Source organism: Musa acuminata, chromosome BXJ1-6 (assembly GCF_036884655.1).
Source record: "Musa acuminata AAA Group cultivar baxijiao chromosome BXJ1-6, Cavendish_Baxijiao_AAA, whole genome shotgun sequence".
Taxonomy (NCBI): Eukaryota; Viridiplantae; Streptophyta; class Magnoliopsida; order Zingiberales; family Musaceae; genus Musa; species Musa acuminata.
In genome coordinates this window covers 6,946,734-6,952,830 of record NC_088332.1, presented here as the reverse complement: position 1 = coordinate 6,952,830, position 6,097 = coordinate 6,946,734, and the positions used below count along the sequence as shown (strand labels likewise).

General features: G+C 37.2%; 1 pseudogene; it reads left to right on the top strand.

Moving 5' to 3' along the window:
• Positions 1-517: 517 nt before the first annotated feature.
• LOC103987190 (CBS domain-containing protein CBSCBSPB3-like) lies at positions 518-6,097 on the top strand (annotated as a pseudogene).

Sequence of the window (6,097 nt, the reverse complement as noted above, 5' to 3'; positions counted from 1 at the left end):
TGTCAAAGGATTTCTCGATGATCATTACATTCGATTCATTTCTTATGTTTGAATAGTCACCTTCCCGATTGGTTACATGATGATGAAAGGAATCGATTGCATGATCGCCTTCTTTATTTATTGTATGATTGAAGTGATTTGTTACGTGATCACATTCCTTATTTGTCATTCATGCGTTTCTTGAATGATCTGTTAACAAGTTTAATCTATAGTAATCATATCTTTCAGTACGTAAATGCCACTCATTCATGCATGTAAATCGTGTCCGATACTATAACGTGTCTCACTGAAGTGAAGTCAAAATAAACGGTCAATAATCTCCAACTTGTTTGACTGAAGTCAAAATAATAGCCGTTGTAACGGTCCGCCTCATATATAACACGTTTCGCTTGAGTCATAATAACGGCCGGTATAATGATCGCGAACCGTTATATTGGGGTCGAGATGGAGGAGCGAGGGAGTGGCTGTTTAAATAGGAGACGAGTCGAACCCAAAACTGCCCGCCTTTCTACTCTCTTCTCTCTCTTCCGTTCTCATCTTTCTCCGCCCCAATTCTTAGGGTTTCCGCTGCGATGGTCACCGACGTCGCGCACCGTGTGCAGATCCCGGTTCCGGGAAGGAGCGGCAGCGGCGGCAACTCACCCTACGGGAGCTTCTCCAAACCCGCGTCCACTAACCGAGCCTCGTAAGCATCGTCTTTATTGCTCGTTGATCTGCTGATTCTTGATCAATCATCTCCGTTGATGATCGAGTTGGAACAGGGGGGAGAGGAGGGTGAAGAGGCTGAGGTTGTCGAAAGCCCTGATCATCTCCGAGGGGACGACGGTTTCCGAGGCGTGCCGGAGATTGGCTGCTCGTAGGGTAGATGCCGTTCTGCTGACGGATGCCAATGAGTTTCTCTCTGGTATTGTGACCGCTAAGGTTGTCTCATTTCTCTTTACATGATTGCGCTATCTCGTGAGTTGAGGTTGATTGGCTGCGTTCTTTTTCTGGTGTTATTTTCCGGATAGGATGTAGCGACGAGGGTTGTAGCAGAGGGTTTGGACCCAGAGAAGACGATCATTTCAAATATTATGACTAGGAACCCAACGTTCGTCATGGCAGATACGCTGGCCATCGAGGCATTGCAGAAGATGATTCAAGGTACCCCTTTCTTGTTAGATCTTTAACTTAATTTCTGCAGAATCTTTGGTAGGATGCTTGCTGACAATCCCGTAAATTGTCATAGGAAACGTACAAGAAAACAACATAATAAGTTTTACATTGCTTGACCGCCTAGATGTTTAAAATACTTTGGCTTGTTCTTTGTTGTTGTTACTTGAAAAGTTGCATCCAAACATATGACTAGCCAAACTCACTCTATATGAATAGTATTAAGATCCCTGATTAATCTGCCAAAGGCCTTCTGTGGATTTATCTGCAGTATAATAGTTGGCTTTAAATTTCATAGTTATGTGATGGAATTAGAAGAATTTAGATGCTGCCACTGTCAATAAAAGGTTGAAGCAAGAGATTTTGTTGCAAGAATCAGTTTTCCAGTTGAGAACTTTCTTTTTTATCTGACTCAGAATCTCTTGAAACCTGTGAGACTCTTGCATTGACAAAACCATGACAGTTCTGTTAGCGATGGCTTTGGTTTCTGATTGCAAGGTCGAAACCCTTGAACCCTGTAAGCAATTTTCAGATAATGTCATGAGACGCTGTGGGTTTGGAGACATGTTCTGCTATACAAAACAATTTTGTTATGCGTCATAGTATTTTGCATCTTTTTGATCAATTCAAAATTTAGTATCAAGCTCATGGACCCAAGTGTATTATAATTTTTTTCTTAGCTATTACAATAAGTATTCCATCATGATACTTAATCCTTTTCCTTTCCATATTTCATTTCTACAGGAAAATTTAAGCACCTTCCAGTTGTAGAAAATGGTGAGGTTATTGCCATGTTGAACATTGCTAAGTGCCTGTTTGATGCTATTTCAAGAATAGAAAAGGCTATGGAGCAAGGCAATGCTATAACAGCTGCACTCAAGGGTCTTGAAAGTCAAATGGAAAGTAAATTTTCAGGTCAGCAGATTTACTTTGTGGATTAGAATAGGATGGCTTGCGGCATTCATAGCATAATATCTTTTGCGCACACCATATTTACTTGCCAGTAAAGACAGAAATGTGATTATACAATGAAAAAGGATGAGATGAGTTCTAACCTCTCTAGCATAGACCGATACTAGACGGTGCTAATAATTCATTTTGATGGTATACTGACCGTAAAACGATTATTGTATGTAGGGAAGTAGAATATCTCATAGCTCCTTTTTTGTTATGTCTTGGAAAGCCTTTTAACTATCATATTCAAACTAGCAGACTTAATCATCAGCTCCTATGTCAAGTAAAAGACTGTTTGGCTCTTTTAAGATTAATCTCTATATAATTTAGTCCTTGAATCATTTTATTGGTGAACAGAGAAAGATGGAACTTTGATTAATCCCGAACAAATTTGTTATCAGTCCTTGAATTCAGTAACTTTATGAATTTGTTCCTGGCTGCAGTTCCTTATACATTCACTGAAGCTCTTCACCAAAATATATGTAATCCTGTTCTGTCAACTATCATCTCAGAGAATGTGAGGTATAGTTGCATTTTTTTCAGAAATATGTAGCGCTTGGTGAATCACAACAATTGTTTGATGCCATATGTTTTAGCAAGAATATGGTTTTATATGCTTTCTAATTATCTCTAAATTCAGGGTTGTGCTAGTATCTCCTTCAGATTCTGTCTATGTTGCCACAAAAAAGATGCTTGAATTCCAAGTTGACTCAGTCATTGTTGCAACCAGAAACGGGCTTCAAGGGGTTCTAACATATGTTCCTTTCTTGGATTTTCTTTCTTTCTTTTTTTTTGCATTTGAAGCTCGTTTGCTGTAGTACTGCCACTGCTTCATAGTGATTATTGATGTCTGCCCAAATGCAACATATTGCAGCTCAAAGGATGTGGTTATGTGTGTAGTTGCTCAACATCTTTCTCCCGAACTGACTCCATTAGAAAAGGTATCTTCTGCTGAACTCATTTTGCAAAGTTCTTTCTTTAGATGATCGTATAGCTCATGTATGAGGTATGAAATAAATTCTCTAAGTTGTCTGGAAAAGTCAAAGTATAGTATTAAATTTTGATTAAGTGACATTTAACTGTGACTTAATATTGAATTGTGTTCTGTTATCTTTTCTTATATGATATTTTTATTGCTTCTGATTTTGTTCCACGAAATCTGGATATTTACTAACCATGAGTTATTTTTGAGATGCAAAGGTAATGACTGCAAACACTGAGTGTGCTATAATGGAGATGACTATTCTTGAGGCATTGCATCTAATGCGTGACAGTAATTTTTTATATCTTCCAGTGCTAAGCAGAGGTAATTTGCTTTTGCTTTTCATCGATGATGAATTTCTTTGCTTCATCTATCTAACCTGCTTATATCACAGAAGATCATGTTGTTGCTTGTTTGGATGTTCTTCAAGTAACCAGTGCTGTGATCCTGATGGTAAGTAAGTGTCACCAAGTTATACCTCTCTAATCTTGTGTCCAAAATAATTAAATTTGTTTAATTTTTTTTATTTCTATACTAGACTGCTAACTTTTAGTTGACTTAAATTGAATGGTTGGGATCTGGATTTATTTTCATGTAATAACCTTCTCTATAACAATAAAATTCTGAGATATCTTCATGTCTGGAATGCAAATGCATAGCCATGCAAATTCAGGCTTCTGAAACTTGGTGCAAAGAAATTAAGAATTAAAAATGCTCTTTTTTGCTTCTTATGTTGCATGGATACCGTGCCAACCATACATACTAGGTGCCAGCAAGACCTTAATCCTGATGGTTTGTTACCTGTACACTCCAGTTCACCAAGAGTAAATATACCAGATAATTGGACACTGGGTATTGATGCAGATACAGAATCTCATAAACGGTAAAATCCTAGGAAATTGGCTCAAGGCTTTAAGTTTTGTGCCATGTCACCTCTGTCATGTCTGAAAATTGTTCTCTTGAGTCAATGGTTCTACATTAAACAGGGGTAAAGGAGGTAGACAGTGACTAGCATCTCAGTCATATCTTATTGTTTGTCATTAAAAATCTTTCAAAATCTAGGTTTAGATTTTTTATATTAATTACTGATTTATACTAAGCATGCATAATATACATGTCTTCTTTTCGAGTGGTAAATCATGAAGATAAGATTTGATCCAAAGACCTTGTTATCAACAGTCAAGTTGCTCACATGCATGTATTGAAGCAAGGTATTTATTTAATGTTCCACGTTTATGCAGAACATGTACAAGAGTTTTAGTGTCTCCTGGTGTTTATGGTAACATGATTTCTGATACGGTAGCAGTATCTTTATCTTGAAAAAAATACTCTTTTGTGCTAACTTAAAAGAACTATATCCACTTGTAGGTTGAAGGAGATACTGGAGCTATAAATGGCGTGGTAGACATTGTGAAGCAGAAGTTCTGGGATTCTGCTTCTGCTCTGGAGACAGGATATCAGGAATATGATACACATAGGTATCTTCTTGGTTCCTTGTCAAGTTGGATTTTCCTAGTAGGCAGGCCAAATAAGAATCCAACTCTCTTTGCCAGTGAGCTATCTGCGGTGATGACATCAGAGGATGCAGAGGCCAAGAATATGTATCCTCCTCTCTTTGGAAATTCATTTGCCTTCAAGTTTAAAGACCAAAAGGGACATATGCATAGATTCAAATGTGATAAGTACAATAAAGATTATTTTTATCAGAAGTAGGGTTATTACTCCACTCCTGACAAACATCAAATATGTGATTGTTGTGTATGCCCTTTTCTCTTGTTAGGTACGAAGACTCTACTTGAACTTGTATCGGCTGTAACTCAGAGACTTGGGCTTGATGGTGATAAATGCAGAATTAAACTCTTGGTAAGTTTGTTTTTATGCATAATGTTACAACCCTTTTGCTGGTCTGAGATTTGATCATTGCGTATGATGGAGTATGAAGACAATGAAGGAGATAAAGTTCTACTCTCCTCCGATGATGATCTTGTTGGAGCAATAAACCATGCAAAATTAACTGGATGGAAGGTAATTGTTTCTTCTTCTCTGATCAAATCATCAACATTATCATGGAAACGAAACCCGAAACCTCAGAGCAATGCATTTAATATGGTGTATTTGATTCTAAGGACTTTACTTTTATGTTCAGTTTGTGACAACTTTAGCAGTTTCGATGTTGCCAATATTTTTGGCTTCTTTAGGGTCAAGTTTCATTAGTTTCTAGTGATAAAGATCCGGGTCCATCTTCTCAAATGATAAAGATCTGTAGAATTATTTGAATACTATATTGATCACCAACCTGTGGTAGCATATTCTGTCTTTCATTTAAGAAATTATACTCATTTATTGGATCTTTTTCTCATGTATTTAATTGTACTTGCATGTCCCAATACGTCGTATTTTCTCTCATGGTGACTTTGTATTGACATAAATATCCATATTAGTCCAGCTCTGCGATACTCTTTTCTTACATAGCTTAATGTGACATTTGTATATGTGGAATGCCATTGCTTAAGTAATAAAAGGGAATCAGTCTGCTAAATGTGTTTGGCATATCTTTGCTGATTTAGATTTAAGAGTGATAGTTCCTTCATTTATTGCAAATAAAGATTATTGGACATTAGGAAGGGAAGGAAGTTGGTCAGTCCTGATACTCTAAACAATGACTTCATTGATGATGTGAGTCTGGTGCTGCATCTTGTAGAATAAATTTTTTGTTCTTCCACTAGTGCTTTAGTACTGAGCACTAACAGTTGCTTCTCACTTTAAATTGGATCTGTTCAATGAAATTGGTAAGTGAGGCTTTCTCATTTCTTGTACCGTTTGATTATTCAGGTTTTAAGGCTGCACATTGATGACCCAGGGACCAATAAGATAATTCTAAGTTCAAAGTCAGGTATTTCCACAATGCAGAGAAATGAATGGACATCACTTAGAGCTGGAATTTTAGCAGGAGCCATTGCAGTAACAAGCATTGGAGTTATGGTGTATCTGAAGTGATCTAAGGTGTGA